We start from the raw sequence: 16,125 nt of genomic DNA on the forward strand, positions 1-16,125 counted from the left end.
TTTGCTAAATTAGAAAATTATTAAATCTGCTTTTCAAAGAAAAATTTAAATAATTAAATATAATCTTTATTTTCTAAATCAAAATTTATCTAAATATATCTAAAATTAACGTTTAAATTTTTTTAATACAATAATTTTAATATATATATAATTTTTAAAAATTTACTACTTACTTTCTATATTTTAGTATATTATATTAAATTTTTTAATATTTAAATATATATTTTATAATTTTACACTAAAAATTTATACCGACAATATTTTTATTAAATAATCAAATTTTATGGCTAAAGTGCTAATCGATTTCTAAAATTTAAAATTAATGGGCATTTAGCTCAAATTTTAATTTTCTTATCAATTTATATATCAATTTGATAAAAATGTCAATTCAATTTAATCAAAATACTTATTTAATATAAAAAGTTCAATTAGTCCTTATACTTCATATTGAATCTTAAATTATATTAAACTAAATTCTTATTAAGTTAAAAGAAAAACATTTAATTATAGCATAATTTATTCATATTATTTAATAAAAAATAATTAGATTATATTTTTAATTAAAAGTTTTAATTTAAAAAATATTATAGAACTCATATAAAATTATACAAAAATTAGGTCAAATTTATTAAATAAAATATGTGTTATATTTAATTTTATTATTTTTTTAATGTGTATTTAATTCTTATTTATTAAGTTATTGTAGTTAAATTACAATTTTTAAGTTTTAGATTTAATTTTTATAATGTATTATGTAATTTTTTTTATTTTTTTCAATAGAAGTCAATAGAAGAAGAGTACGGAAATTAGCAAGTAGTATATATATATTATCTTTTAACTTATCGAATAAGTTAATGAATAGAGTAGTATGCTCAATTGGAAGTTTTTATTGTATTTATGGCTACATGATTGGAATTTATATTATGTTTAATTAGTGATGAATAAGTAATTATGATATGTAAAATTGATTGGTATATTAATAGAGCAGTACGACGGACATGTTATTTTTATGATTTGTATCATGGACATGTTAAATAAATGGAACAATACACACACATGTTAAATATGCTGTGGATGTAGATGTGTATTGTATTTGTGGCTATATTTGGAATATCTTTTACTTAGGAGCTACACCTGTTTTATCGGAGGTATATATATATTATAAGAGAGATTCAATCGAAATTTCGGTAAAATTTAGAGATAAAAGAATATTTCTAAAGATAAAAAAAAGTTTTATTAAAACTATAATTAATATCTAAAGCTTAATAATTTTGATATTTTTTGAAATAAAAGAATATAAAAAAGTGATAATTAAAATATTTAAAAAGTTTAAAAATTATATTTAAATTTAAACTAATTTAATAATGGCCGGGATAAGAAAATATCCAGAAATGGTAACCCATAGAAAATTATTCAGTGTCTTTTTCAATAGAGAGTGAGAGGTTACTGAATTATCTAATGTGGACAGTTTAGAAATGCACTATCCGTAAAAAGACTGTGTTTGATGTTTATCCGTTGCATATGTAGATTAATCAATAATATCTCCATTTTGTTCTTCGTGTGCATATTGGTATATGTGTGTATTATGCGATAACATATACTCTATTTCGTGCACTTGGAGAACTGGGAGGAGATGCTGCCAAAAATTCTACGAATATGCGGATAAATGTGAAATAGTTGTACAGACGACACATTTCTAAATGCATAAGCTCCTAGCTTTGAAGTGAACACATTCGTTACAAGGATGTAAAAATTTGAGAATGAGAATTTCACCTTATATTTGTAATATTAAACAAACAATAAGCAATACGTAAAAGTATTATCCAATTGTAACAAGTAAAATGAGTTCAGATCGTCAATGCATGTATTTTAGGTTTGTGAGGGGCATTCTGAACCAAGAATTTTTGGATGGTTTGGAGGAGTTTATTCATTTTGCCTCTAGTCAATCTAGATAGATGGATAAGAACAAGATTAGGTGTCCATATAATCACCAGAAGTGTCAGGATAGGGTTTCCATGACCTAGATACAATAAAATACCATGTGGCGAAATATGGATTTGTACTTGACTTTTATGTGTGGACATATCAAGGTGAAAGGATAGTTAGGATTGACAACATTTTTAAAATCAGTGCTATAAGTGGTGTTGTTAGAGAAGAAGCATTTGATCTATATCAGATGATGGTTATGTATGCAATAGGTCCTGATTTTAATATCGATGACATGGAGAAACCCCCACATACTGAAGCACAAAAGTTTTATGATATTCTAAAGGTAGCAGATAAGGAGTTGTGGCATGGTAGTGAGAGGCATTCACAACTATATATTGTTGCTAGACTAATGAGCATGAAGTCAAAGAACCATATGCCAGAAAGATGCTTTGATCGGATGTGTGAATTGATAAAAGAGATAGTGCTTGAAAATAATGTGGTAATTGATAACTTTTCAGCACTAAAAAGTTACTTTATGGTATGGGCCTGCTAGTAAAAACGATTGATTGTTGTTTAAATGGGTGTATGATATATTGGTTTGAAGATTGTAGTCCCTTGGAACTAAGAAGGGGGTTGAATTAGTAACCTCAAATTGCGGAAATAAATGGTTTTAGATAAAACACAAGGATTTAAGAAAGATCAAGGACAATTTAAAGAGAGTAAGGATTAAAGAAGATGGCACAAAGGTTTATAGTGGTTCGGGAACAATCCTCCCTACATCCATTTCTCAAGATCATACTTGAGTTTTCCACTATAATGTATAAGATTACAACCTTTGGGTTTTACAAGTTTACCCAACAACTTGATGTTTTCAAGGCTAACACTAAAACTCTTCCCTTAGTGATCCAATCTCTTAATAAGTCTCTTAACACTTGAGAATTTGAGATTGAGAATTTCACCTTATATTCACAATATTAAACAAACAATAAGTAGTACATAAAAATATTATGTCCAATTGTAACAAGTGAAAATAAGTTCAAATCGTCAATGCATGTAGTTTAGGTTTACAAGGGGCATTATGAAACAAGAATTTTTGGATAGTCTGGAGGAGTATATTCATTTTGCCTCTAGTCAATCTAGATACATGGATAATAACAAGATTAGGTGTCCATTTAATCACCAGAAGTGCTAGAATATACTTTTCCATGACCTAGATATAATAAAATACCATGTGGCAAAGTATGGATTTGTACTTGACTACTATGTGTGGACATATCTAGGTGAAAGTATAGTTAAGGTTGGCAACATTTCTAAAGTCGGTAGTATAAGTGGTGTTGTTAGAAAGAAACATTTAATCCATATTAGATGATGGTTATGGATGCAATTGGTCTTGATTTTAATGTCAATGACATGGAGAAACCCCTTAATATTGAAGCACAAAAGTTTTATGACATGCTAAAGGTAGCTGATTAAGAGTTGTGGCCTGGTAGTAAGAAGCATTCACAACTATCTCTAATTGCTAGACTAATGAGCATGAAGTCAGAGAACTATATGCAAGAAAGATGCTTTAATCAGACAGTGCTTGAAAATAATATAGTGACTGATAACTTTTTATGACTAAGAAGTTACTTTGTGGTATGGACATGCCAGTAGAAATAATTAATTGTTGTTTGAATGGGTGTATGATATATTAGTTTGAAGATTGTTGTCTCTTAGAACCAAGAAGGAGGATTGAATTGGTGATTTCAAATGGGAAAATAAATAGTTTTAGGTAAAACACAAGGATATAAGAAAGATTAAGAACAATTAAAGAGAGTAAGGTTTAAAGAAGATGGCACAAAGGCTTATAGTGGTTCGAGAACAATCCTCTTTATATCCACTCCTGAATATCACACTTGAATATTCCACTATAATCTATAAGATTACAATTTTTGGGTTTTACAAGTTCACCCAACAACTTAGTATTTTCAAGGCTAACACTAAACCTCTTCCTTTAATTAACCAATCTCTCACTAAGTCCCTTAACCCTTGAGTATTAATGGTTATTCAACAACCAATTTCTTGTATTTTTAATACCTAGGCTCACACAATAACCCTTTAGATCTTTAGTTGAATAAAGAATTTTAACTTAATATACTCTATAAAGAAAGAAATTGAGTGTAAAAAGTTGAGAAATGAATTTGCAAGAGTTTTGGTGTACCTAAATCACACACTTATTTATTGTGTCTTTAAGAGGAGTATTTATACTCATACCAACCTCTTGGAGACGTTACAATGGGTCTAAAACTCATTAATTGCAAGACTAATGACTTGGAAAAAGAATTGCCTAAATTCCCGAAACGCGTACTTGTGCTTTCAAAAAAGAGATGTTGGGGCTCCAACGGCTCCAAACACGTAGCATTAATAGGATGGCTGATATCTCAACGGTTATTGACATCACATTAATTGCGAAAACCGCCCCCACACCACAATAGCACCCTCGCACTTCTCATCACACTATCATCTTCCATTTTTTGTTTCAAACTCTAATATGAAGCACCCTCGCACTTCTTGAAGCTTTGACATTGACTATTAGGTGTTGCGATGCAATTGCCAAGATATCAGGTGCACTTTTCAACGTCTTCTAAAATTTTGATCATAGGAAAAGTGCCCTGTGCCCTCACACTTTTTGGGTCTTTATAGAAGACTTCCTTTAAAGCTTAAGAATGCTTAAACTTTGGTTGGTTCCTTCGGTGCTCTGTCATATAGACACTTAGACATAGGGTTATCAATGTTCAATTTTGGTGTTAAGATCAAAATAGAGATCAATTGTACCTGAGGTCAACAATCTCCTCTTTTTTGATTTTGAGAACCAAATTGATTAGAAAATCAAAATTGATAAAATATAAGTACAATTGAATAGTTGGTAGCTAACATTCAAAAAATCAAAGGAACAATTGATTTCTAGATTTACTCAATTTACTACTCCCCAATATTTGCATTTTCTCCCCTTTAGTTTCTATAACTAAGTCATACATCTCTCATTTTTATTCTTAGAAATCAATTTATGCATACTTCTTCTCCATACTTCCTAGAAATCAATTTAAGCACACTTCTCTCCCTTTCTTAAAATTAGAAAGGAAGACAAAGAAAGTAAATGGCAAAGAAGTAGATCATAAACTAAAATACTTGCATTAATTAAAATATTGTATATGTGTGATCAGTAAAGATGAATCCATGCATGAGAAAGAAAAATAAAAAAAGTTAAAGTAAATAAAAGATTATCTTTTTTCTTCCTTTTCTTATACCATAAGCTCCTTGCCTTTTTCTAAGCCACTTGTGCTTGCTTGAGGAGGGGGAATTGGAGCCTCTTTTTCTTCTTCTTCTTCCTAATCCTCCATATGGCAATAAGGAATTTTATGGACTTTTTGGATTTCCACTAAATCCGCATAAAGTAGTGGAGGTAATTCTAAGTCCTCTCCATTTGCTTTAAGACCTTTTCTTCAAAAGAGAGAGAGGGTTGTCCTTGGAAGGAAGAAGGAGTGGGCTTACTTGGCAATCTATGGTCTTTATTTTTCTTCTTTCTATCATCCACATACACTCTAATTAGAAGGAAACATTTCCCATCAACTTCCCATTTAGGCCCAAGTCTTATGACTTTGACATGCTTAAGAAAGGCTAATCCTAACAAGAGAGGTAAGATAGGAGGGGTAAGAAAGGTTTTATTGAGAGAAGTTAGGACTTGTAGGTGTTTGGCAATTTTGGTGATGTAGGAGGAAATAAGAATGGCACCTTTTTGTATATTGCCAAGATGAAGAAGATGATCAAGGAATTAGAGGTTAGAATGAGCTTACCATGGATCATAGCATAGAGGAAAAGAAGATCTTTTGGAACCGTTTCAACCCGATTGTCTCTTGCATGGATGTTAGTAACAATCATCTTATGCACTACCTAATGATGTGTTAAGGATTTGAAGTCTTTAGAAAAAAGAGTCTTTCGAATGGGTTTCTTTGGTAGAGAATTGCCTCCAAAATTGAGAAAATGAGAGAAGCATTTCAACTAGGTTTTCAGTGATGGAAATATGGCTTATTTCTTGAAAACCAAAGATAAATGAAAATTGGATGCTTGAGAGGTTCTTTTTCTCCCCAAAGAGTCTAAACTTTATGTTATAGTAGTCATTCTCATCTCCCTTTTTGTTAATCACTAAGGTGAAAATGAATTTCTTAGCGAGATTCTCAAATCCTAATTCAATAGATTGGGGTAGGAAGAAGTCTCTAAGGCCAATATTTTCGAGAAGTGTATTTACCTCTTGAGATATGTCAAGCTTGATGAGGACCTCTTCATCAAAGAACCTAGTTAGTTAGGTTTCTTTCCTTTCTATATTCATAAATTTGATCCTAGCTTCATCATTTACACTCTTCATTCTTTCCAGATGGATTCTGAGGAAGAAGAAACTCTTTCAATGGTCTTTCTTGGCCCCATACTAGTCTTGAAGAAGTTGAAGAGAGTTTTGAGTTTGAAGAAGTAGAGAAGAAACATTTTTTAAAAGCTTGAATATGAATATGTGTAAAAATGATGCAATTCTATGAAATGTGGCTTTTATAGCCTTAAGAGGGGTGAAAAGACGGCTAGTTTAACCTTAAAACACATTTTCAATATTACTATAACGACTAGTTTTTTTGCTAAAATTGAGAGGAAGTGCGCGCGTGCTTGAGAAGCACTTCTGAAAAATTAGTCATAGCAGCTATAATTTTAGAAAATCGCGGTTACACTGAGGAATTGCGAGCGCGCTTTTAAGGTCATTTCCAATCTTTCATATAGACCTATAAAGCGCAAGCACACTTTTTGCAAATTTGAACAAAAAATGTAAAAATGCTTTGATGAGCATGCATCTTTTAAATTGATCATATTATTTAACGTATGAGTATTGAGATGCACAAAGATTGAAGGTGATCTTATGCCAAGATAACTTCAATACTCAATTTTGCACAAAAATAGAAATTCACAAGTATAAAAAGCATACACAATTAGCATTAAAAAATGTGTTCATGCTAAGGTACTTCCATCTATCATTCCTAATTCTCTTTTTATGAAATTCATTCTTTCCTTATTTAGGGGCTTAGTGAAAATGTCAGCTAGTTGCTTATTTGTGTCAACATACTCTAGCACTATACTACTATTTTGAACTTGATTTCTTAAAAAATAGTGTCTAATATCTATGTGCTTACTCCTAGAATGTTGAATAGGATTTTTAGAAAGGTTTATGGCACTAGTGTTGTCACACTTAATAGGAATGTGATCAACCTCTCTTGCATTATCTTTTAATTATTAATTCATCCATAGGATTTGAGCACAACAAGTTCCCATCGCCACATATTTGGTTTCCGCGGTGGAGAGAGCAATCAAAACCTTTTTCTTACTAAACCAAGATACTAAGCATTCACCTAGAAAATGACAAGTTCTAGAGGTGCTCTTTCTATATAATAGACTACCATATAATCGGCATCTGAATAACCTATTATATCAAAGGATATTTCTCTAGGATACTAAAGCCCTAAGTTTAAAGTCCCACATAAATATTTTAAAATTCTTTTTACGGCATTCAAATGAGACTCTTTAGGACAAGATTGAAATCTAGCACAAAGACAAACACTATACGTAATATTGGGCCTAAAGGTGGTTAAAAAATAAAAGTGAGCCAAGCACAACTATATAGAGCTTTTCATTCATGCTTTATGCCTTCTTATCCTTGTCCAATTTTGTTGTGACACTCATAAGGGTCTTGGCTACTTTGCAACTATCCTTCTCAAATTTCTTTAGGAGTTCTCTTATATACTTGGATTGGTTGATGAATATTCCATCATTGCTTTACTTGATTTGAAGATCAAGGAAAAATTTGAGCTCTCCCATCATGCTCATTTAAAATTCCCTAGTCATACACTTAGCAAAATCCTCACAAAGCAACTCATTAGTAGCTCCAAACACAATGTTATCAACATAAATTTGAACAATTAGAGTATCATGCTTGTGTTTCTTTACAAATAGTTATTGTCAACCTTGCCCTTTTGAAATCCATTTTCAATTAAAAAAGAACTAAGCCATTCATACAAAGCTCTAGGGGCTTGTTTCAACCCATACAAGACTTTAGATAGTTTGAAAACATGATTGGAAAATTTATGATTTTCAAAGTTGGGAGGTTGCTCAACATAGACTTCCTCCACAATAAAACCATTTTAAAATGCACTTTTCACATTCATTTAAAATAATTTAAAATTCATGTGACATGTATAAGCTAAAAGCGACCGGAGCAAAGGTCTTATTATAATCAATGCCTTCCTCTTGGTTGTAACCTTTTGTAACCAATCTAGCTTTGTTTCTAGTGATTTAGAGCCTTAATCATCTAACTTGTTTCTAAACACCCATTTACATCCTATAATTTGTTTATCTTTAGGACTAGGAACAAGTTCTCATACTTTATTTCTCTCAAACTGGTTGAGTTCATCTTACATAGAATCTCCAAACTCTCATCATTTAAAGCCTTATCAATGGCCCTTGTCTCAATTTGAGAAACAAATGCTAGATTATTTAAAGCTACTAGTTTATAACTAGTACTTACACCTTTTGATAAGTCTCCAATGACTTGAGTAGGAGGATGATCCTTTTTGAAGCTCTACTCTTTAGGAAGATTTTGTGATGTCTCTAACTCTTGGGGACCTTGAATTACATCTTGATTTTATTGGTCTTTTTGAACTTCCTCTATAGATTCGTCAACTCCATTTCAGGGATCATCAACATTTACTTTGAGTTCCTTAAGAGCACCTACAAATCTTTTACACAAACACCTTTCTTAAGATCAAGCTTGTTTGACTCATCAAAAACTACATTCATAGACTTTTCAACTACTAAAGTGTGTTTGTTAAAGACTTTATAGGCTTTGATTGATGTGGAATAGCCTAGAAAAATTCCTATATCGATTTTGACATCAAATTTTCTAAGGTTGTCCTTAGTATTTAAAATGTAGCATTTGCATCCAAAAACTCTAAAATATGAGACCTTAGCTTTTCTTCCTTTCCAAAGCTCATAATAAGTTATGTTTAGTAAAGTTCTTTTGAAAACTCTCTTTGCAACATAACAACTAGTGTTAACAGCTTCGGCCCAAAAGTAAGAAGGAAGCTTGTACACATGAGCATTGTCCTAGCCATTTTCACTGGTGTTCTATTTTTTCTTTCCACAACTTCATTTTGTTGTGGTGCTCTAGGAGAAGAAAAATTGTGAGAAATTCCAAATTCTTTACAAAAGTTTTCAAAAAGATCATTCTTAGATTCTTTTCCATGCTCACTCTTTATAAAGGAAATTAAATACCCTTTTTCATTTTGAACAAGTTTTGCAAAAGATTTGAAAACATTAAAAGCTTCATTTTTATGAGCAAGAAAATTAACGAAAGTAAATCTAGAGAAATCATCAATAATCACAAATGCATATGACTAAAACCAACCAAAGTTTAAGCATTCTTAAGCTTTAAAGGAAGTCTTGTAGAAAGACCTAAAAAGTGTGAGGGCACTTACAAGGCGCGGGGGCGCTCTTCATATGACCAAAATTTTACACGAGGTTGAAAATTCCACCTGACATCTTACCGATTGTATCGCGACACCTGGCAGTCAAACTGTCAAAGCTTTAAGAAGCACGAGGGCGCTTCATATTAGAGTTTGAGATTAAAAATGGCAGACGATAGCGCGATGAGAAGCTAAGGGCGGGTAGCTTTGGAGATCCCATTCCTCACGTTTACTATTGTCCCCACAATAGCACCCTCGTGCTTACCTTGTCCGCACCTAGAATTTCGTGCGATGTCAGTAACCATTAAGATATCAGCCATCCCATCAGTACCACGTGTCTGGAGTCACTGGAGCCCCAATGTCTCTTTCAAAAAGTGCAAGCGCGCTTGGCAAGTGTGGGAGCGCTTTTCAGGACTTTAGGCAATTTTTTGACAAGTCATCAATCTTGCAATTAATGAGTTTTTGACCCATTGTAACGTCTCCAAAAGGTTGGTATGAGTATGAATACCCCTTCTAGAGACACAATAAGTGTGTGATTTAGGTATATCAAAAGTCTTACAAATTCATTTCTCAACTTTCTACACTCAATTTTTTTTGTAAAGTGTATTAATTTGAAACTATTTGCTCAACTAAAGGTCTAAAGGCTTGTTGCATGAGCCTAGGTATTAAAAACACAAGAAATTGGTTATTGAGTAACCATTAATACTCAAGGGTTAAGGGATAGTGAGAGATTAGTTTAATAAGGGAAGAGGTTTAGTATTAGCCTTAAAAACTTCAAGTTGTTAGGTGAACTTGTAAGATTCAAAGATTGTAATCTTATAAATTATAGTGGAATAGTCAAGTGTGATCTTGAGGAGTGGATGTAAGGAAAATTTTTTCTGAACCATTATAAATCTTTTTTGCCATCTTCTCTAACCCTTACTCTCTTTAAATTATCCTTAATCTTCCTTAAATCCTTATATTTTACCTAAAACTATTTATTTCTGCAATTTGAGGTCACCAATTCAACCCCCCTTCTTAGTTCTAAGAGACAACAATTGTGTCAGAGCTTACACACTCTTGTCAAGCTTCATTGTGAGTGTAAAGATCATGACAACTAATGAAGGAGCCCAATACCTCAAGCCATTCTTTGACGAACCTGACTATGCGTTTTGAAAATTCCGTATGGAAATCTACTTGGACTTCTATGGCATTGAAGTGTTGGACTATGTGGTAAAGGAATGGAAAGCTCCCACAGAAATAAAAAATGGTGAAGAAAGAATTATTCCTAAAGAAGAATGGGTGGATGCCTACAAGAAGCATAACCATAAGAATAAGCAAGCAATGGCTACACTTGTGAGTTGCCTCTCTAGAGAAGAATATGGAAGAGTACAACATTGCACTGTGGCTCATCAAATTTGGACAACCTTGGAGAACTATCATGAAGGCATAAAGTAAGTAAAATCAAAGAAGATCCAAATGTACGTCACCGAGAATGAGATGTTCAAGATGAAGCTAACGAATCCGTAACCGACATGACTAATAGACTTCTCACCATCATCAACAACATGAGAAAGCTTGGAAAGCATTATGAGATAGTAGACATCAACAAAATAATCCTTAAGAGCCTTCCTTTAGATAAATATAATGCTAGAGTGGCTAGTATTGAAGAAGCAAATGAAGACCTAGGGAGGATTTCTATGGATGTTCTCAGAGGCAAGCTTCTAACACATGAGATGTCTCTTATGAGGGATGAAGTTGATAGAGATAGTAGGAAGGAGAAAGCCCTAGCACTCAAGGCTAGCACAAGAGCTCAAGAAGCAATTGATGTCCCAAGTGATGATGAAGATCAAAAGGAAGCACTAAGGGAGAGTGATGATGTGGCTCTCATCACTAAGCATGTAAAAAGAATAGTTAAAGCCAAAAGGAGACGAAGCAATAAGCCTTTCACAAGCAAGAAACCCTTCTCAAAATCAAGGACAAGAAAGAGTAAGTCACTTACTACGAATGTGAAAAGCAAGGACATATCTGTGCTTTGCCATATAGACACTCAAATATAGGGATATCAATGTTCAATTTCGGTGTGAAGATCAAACTAGAGATAAATTGCACCTTAGATCAACAAAATATTAACTTAGTGAGCTGTAATATTTATGGCCATCCGAGTCTAAAGAAACCACATTGGAGGTCACATAAAAGACCAAAAAGCAGTGTGGCATAAAAGAAATGTATTATTTTTCTCTGACTCCTAGATTGCAGAGAATGTATACATCAAATGCTATTGCGAAGGATATGAGGTGGCATGCAGAGCTTGAAGTTCAAGATGGGGTTATTTGCCATCCGTCAGATTCACCTGCTTTGAAGCATTTTAATGAGATGCATCCAACTTCTGAAACTGAAAGTCAGAATGTTAGACTAGGTCTTTACACAGACAGTTTTTAACCATTTAGTCAGTCAAGGTAACAATACTCTTTATGCCAGTAATAGTAACCCTATATAATCTTTCTTTGTGGTTATGTATGAAGGAATAATACATGTTTTTGGTTGTATTAATTCTAGAGTCGAGAAATCCAAAGGATAAGCTCAATGTATTCTTACAACCACTAATTGCATAGTTGAAACAGTTGTGGGAAGCGGGTGTATGTAGTTATGACATTTCACCGAGATAGAATTCTTAGATGTGAGCTGCATTGATGTGGACTATTAGTGACTTTCCTACATACTCAATATTGTTGGGTTAGGGAACTGCTTGACGGTTAGCATGTCCATATTACATGGACAACTTTCAAGATTTTACTCTTAAGCTTAGTGGAAAGCAATCATGCTTTGACAAGCATCGGAAGTTTTTGCCGGCCGATCATCTATTTCGCAGGAATAAAATGACTTTCACTAAGAATAAGACAGTTGGGATAGAATTCCTACCCGTCCGGTCTGGGCATAAGATTTTGCAAGAATTAAAAAAGTTGGGACTGAAATAGGTTATGAAACATGGTGCAAAAGAAGTCAATGGCCCAATATGTAAAACATGTGGTTGGAAGGAAAAAAGCATTTTTTCGGATTTGCCCTACTAAAGTTCCAATATGATTCGTCACAATTTGGATGTCAAAAGTATAAAGAAGAATGTGTCTAATAATGTCTTCAACACTACAATGAATATTCCAAGGAAAACTAAAGACACTTATAAGTCTATAGAGGAGCTTAATGATTACTATCGATGCCTTGAATTGAAAGTGATGCAACAGGAAAGTACACAAAAGCGAGTTACACCCTTGAGAAGCATGCAAAGGAAGTACCTTGTGACTAGGTTAAGAGTCTTAGGTTTCTTGATGGTTATGTGTCTAAATATGGCCCGATGTTGATATGCAGAAATTGAAATTGTTTGGGATGAAAAGCCACGATTGTCATGTATTTATGTAGTGGCTAATTTCATTATTTTCCTTGAATTACTCACTACAAATATGTGGAAGGCCTTAATTGAACTTAGTTTGCTTCTTCAAAGAACTGACAACTAATGCCATAAGTACTGACGATATGCTTCGTTTAAAGAGAGATATTCTTGTTATTCTACGTAAGTTGGAACAAATTTTCCCTCCAAGCTTTTTTGATTCCACGAAAAATTTACTGGTCCATCTAGCTTATCAAGTGAGAATTGTTGTGCTAGTACAATACATGTGGATGTATCCTTTTAAGAGGTACCTTTGAAAGCTAAAAAAGATATCAGAAACAAAGCAAATGTTGAAGGGTTACTTAGTGGAAGATTCATCCTCATTTTGTTCTTACTATTTTGAGGACTATGTCACCATAAAACACAGAAATACGCCTCGAAATGATGATGGGCATGTAGACATTGACAAAAATTAGGATGAGAATTTTTCTATATTCAATCATCTAGTACAACCTTTTGGAAGGGGAAAAGAAAATACATGATAGATGAAGAGTATAAAGCCACTCAGCATTATATATTACTCAATTGATATGAAGGGCAGCCCTATATACAGTAAGTTGAACTGTTCACCTTAAATAATATTAACTTTTGTTTTTATTATTTCTTATTTACTAATTGTAATTACAATTACGAAAGGGTATATGTCAAACAATTGAAAATGATACAACCAAACATGCCCAGTCAACAAGTGGATGCTAAATGATGCGCTGCCTATGCAACTAAAACTAAGGCAGCGAACTTATCAATGCAGCCTAGCACAATGGCAAGTATTAAAAATATCATATCCCTCGAGAAAGTGAAATTCTAGAGTTACTACTTCGTTCCTTGTTATCTAGCCTAAAATTAATTACAGAGATTTCTAAATTTACCAATGACTAAAAACTAAATTTTAAGTGTAATACGAGAATGAATGAGCAAAGAGAATAATCAAGACAAAAAAGCAAACCCAAAGAGGACCTAGACTAGTTGGCAATCAAACAAAAGATAATAGATTGTTGAGTTTGATTATGCTACCCATGGACGGATTCTAAACTGAATTCGGTTTCCTTCTCGAGACAGTTGAATCCCTAAACCTATGAACCTAAAGTTGGAATTTCTTCCTAACGATTGATTATTAAATTAGTCTTAAGCTTTAATTCACCTTTATTAAGCTTTATTAATTCTTAATCCAGAAAATTAATTAATCTTACCTCTAAGTGAAAATTAACCTGTTCTTGTAATTAAATTTTCAAACTCAATTAGAATTTCTCAATTGCTAAAAGAATTCTATAAATAGTAATCAATACAATCAATGTAACGAAAACTAGATTTATATTATTAATTGCAAAAAGAATATAAGAAAGGAAAATCAAACAATCTTAACAATTCAGTATAAAACCAACATAGTAAGGAACCCCAATGGGTTTAACCAATCTAGCTACACATGTTCATGTCTAAAACAAATAGGAATTCAATTACAATGAAAGAATAAAGAAATTGAAACATATAGACCCTTTTTTTAGAATTGGATGAACAACTCAAAATCTTGATTTACATTGCAGTTGATCTCTAGAATTGCCTCTTGATTTGCTCCCAAAACCCCTTTTCAATCTTTAATCCAAACCCCACAATCACGAATCTGACGTTCCAAGGTGGAATCAGTCTCCTGCAAGCCGCCCTGAAATGCCTGAAACATGTTTAACAAAATTATAAAGGAAGATGAAGAGTCCAAATCACCAATCTAGAATTCCCCTTTCTCTTTTTGGCTCCTCCCTTTTATACATTGTACAAATACGGGCGTGTTCTCAGCCCGTTTCCCTCAACACGAGCCGTGTCCGGGTCTTGTGGGTCTCCAAATGACAGAATGAACTGAATCGAGCAAGGCCGTGTTATGGCCCGTGTTACCAACACGGGCTGTGTTCTTGCCACTGTTATCCAACACGGGCCGTGCTCTAGGGCGTGGTATCCTCGAAAAATGTACTGCTTCAAAGTGCTTAAGCTACACGACCTGGAATTTTTTCACGAGATCCAACACGGGCGGTGTTGACTTCCCAAAAGTGAACCCAAGGTCAAACGCTTCTGATTCAGTCCGTTTTTGCCCGAAATTGATGTAAAACGCTCCTAGAATATGAAAGGACATAAAACACGGGTGATCTTGGAATAAAAACATAATAGATGCTAAGAAAATGCACAATAATATACAAGCAAACATGTGTAAAACTATGCATATCACTAAACTTGAAAATGAGTTTGCAAATTAGTTCAAAAATTATGTAAGGTTTTTTTTCACATAGTACTGCATAATAATGCTAATCTTTTAATCTAGTGTAATAATAATTGCAAATTCCCATCAATTGTAGGCAAGTAATAATGAAACAAACCAACTAATAAAGGATCTATAGAGATGCCTTTTCATATCAGTCGTGACATATTTAGGCTATTTCATTAATGGTTTAGATTCCACACATTTGGGTAGGATTCATGTAGATCAACAATGAACAACATAGTGTGCCTATGAGGTTCAAGTTACAGTATGGATGAGAGTGATTATTATGGCCAACTGTTAGAAGTTGTATAGTTGGAGTACTCGGGATTGCCAATTAAGAAGACTGTACTATTCAAGTGTGAGTGGTTTGACCCGACACCGAATTTGGGTATAAATTTTCATACCAAGTACAAGCTTGTCGATATAAACCATAATCGCAAGTTTAATCGGTATGAACCATTTATACTTTCAGTTCAAGCAAATCAAGTTTATTATTATGTATATTCAAGCTTGCATCGGGATAAGGGCGACTGATGGGCCGTTTGTAAAATAAAAGTGAGATATGATCTAGATGTTATAGAATCATCATCTAAAACTCCATCAGGTCTAACACCACCATTGTAGGAGGATCATTTGAACGTATATGTTACGATACAATTAGACGAAGATACAACTTCTTTGAATGATGTGGATGCTGGGTTAATAGAACTTAGAAATAAAACTGGCAGTAGTGACGATGACTTGGAACTTGATTCGAAAACAAACAACTAGAATGAAGAGTCAGATAAAAGTGATATTTAGGTATATAAGATGTTTTCTTGTAATTAACTCAGATGTATTGTGACTTTTTATTATTTTATGTTATTTTTATATCCATTGCTTTATATTACTTTAAGCTTCTTATGAATGTTTTTTTAAGATAAACCATTGATGTTTGTAATATTTAAAAAAAAAAAGTAATTCAGATGGCAAATAAATGCCCTCATAAGGAGCAT

This window comes from Ricinus communis, chromosome 4 (assembly GCF_019578655.1).
Source record: "Ricinus communis isolate WT05 ecotype wild-type chromosome 4, ASM1957865v1, whole genome shotgun sequence".
Lineage (NCBI taxonomy): Eukaryota > Viridiplantae > Streptophyta > Magnoliopsida > Malpighiales > Euphorbiaceae > Ricinus > Ricinus communis.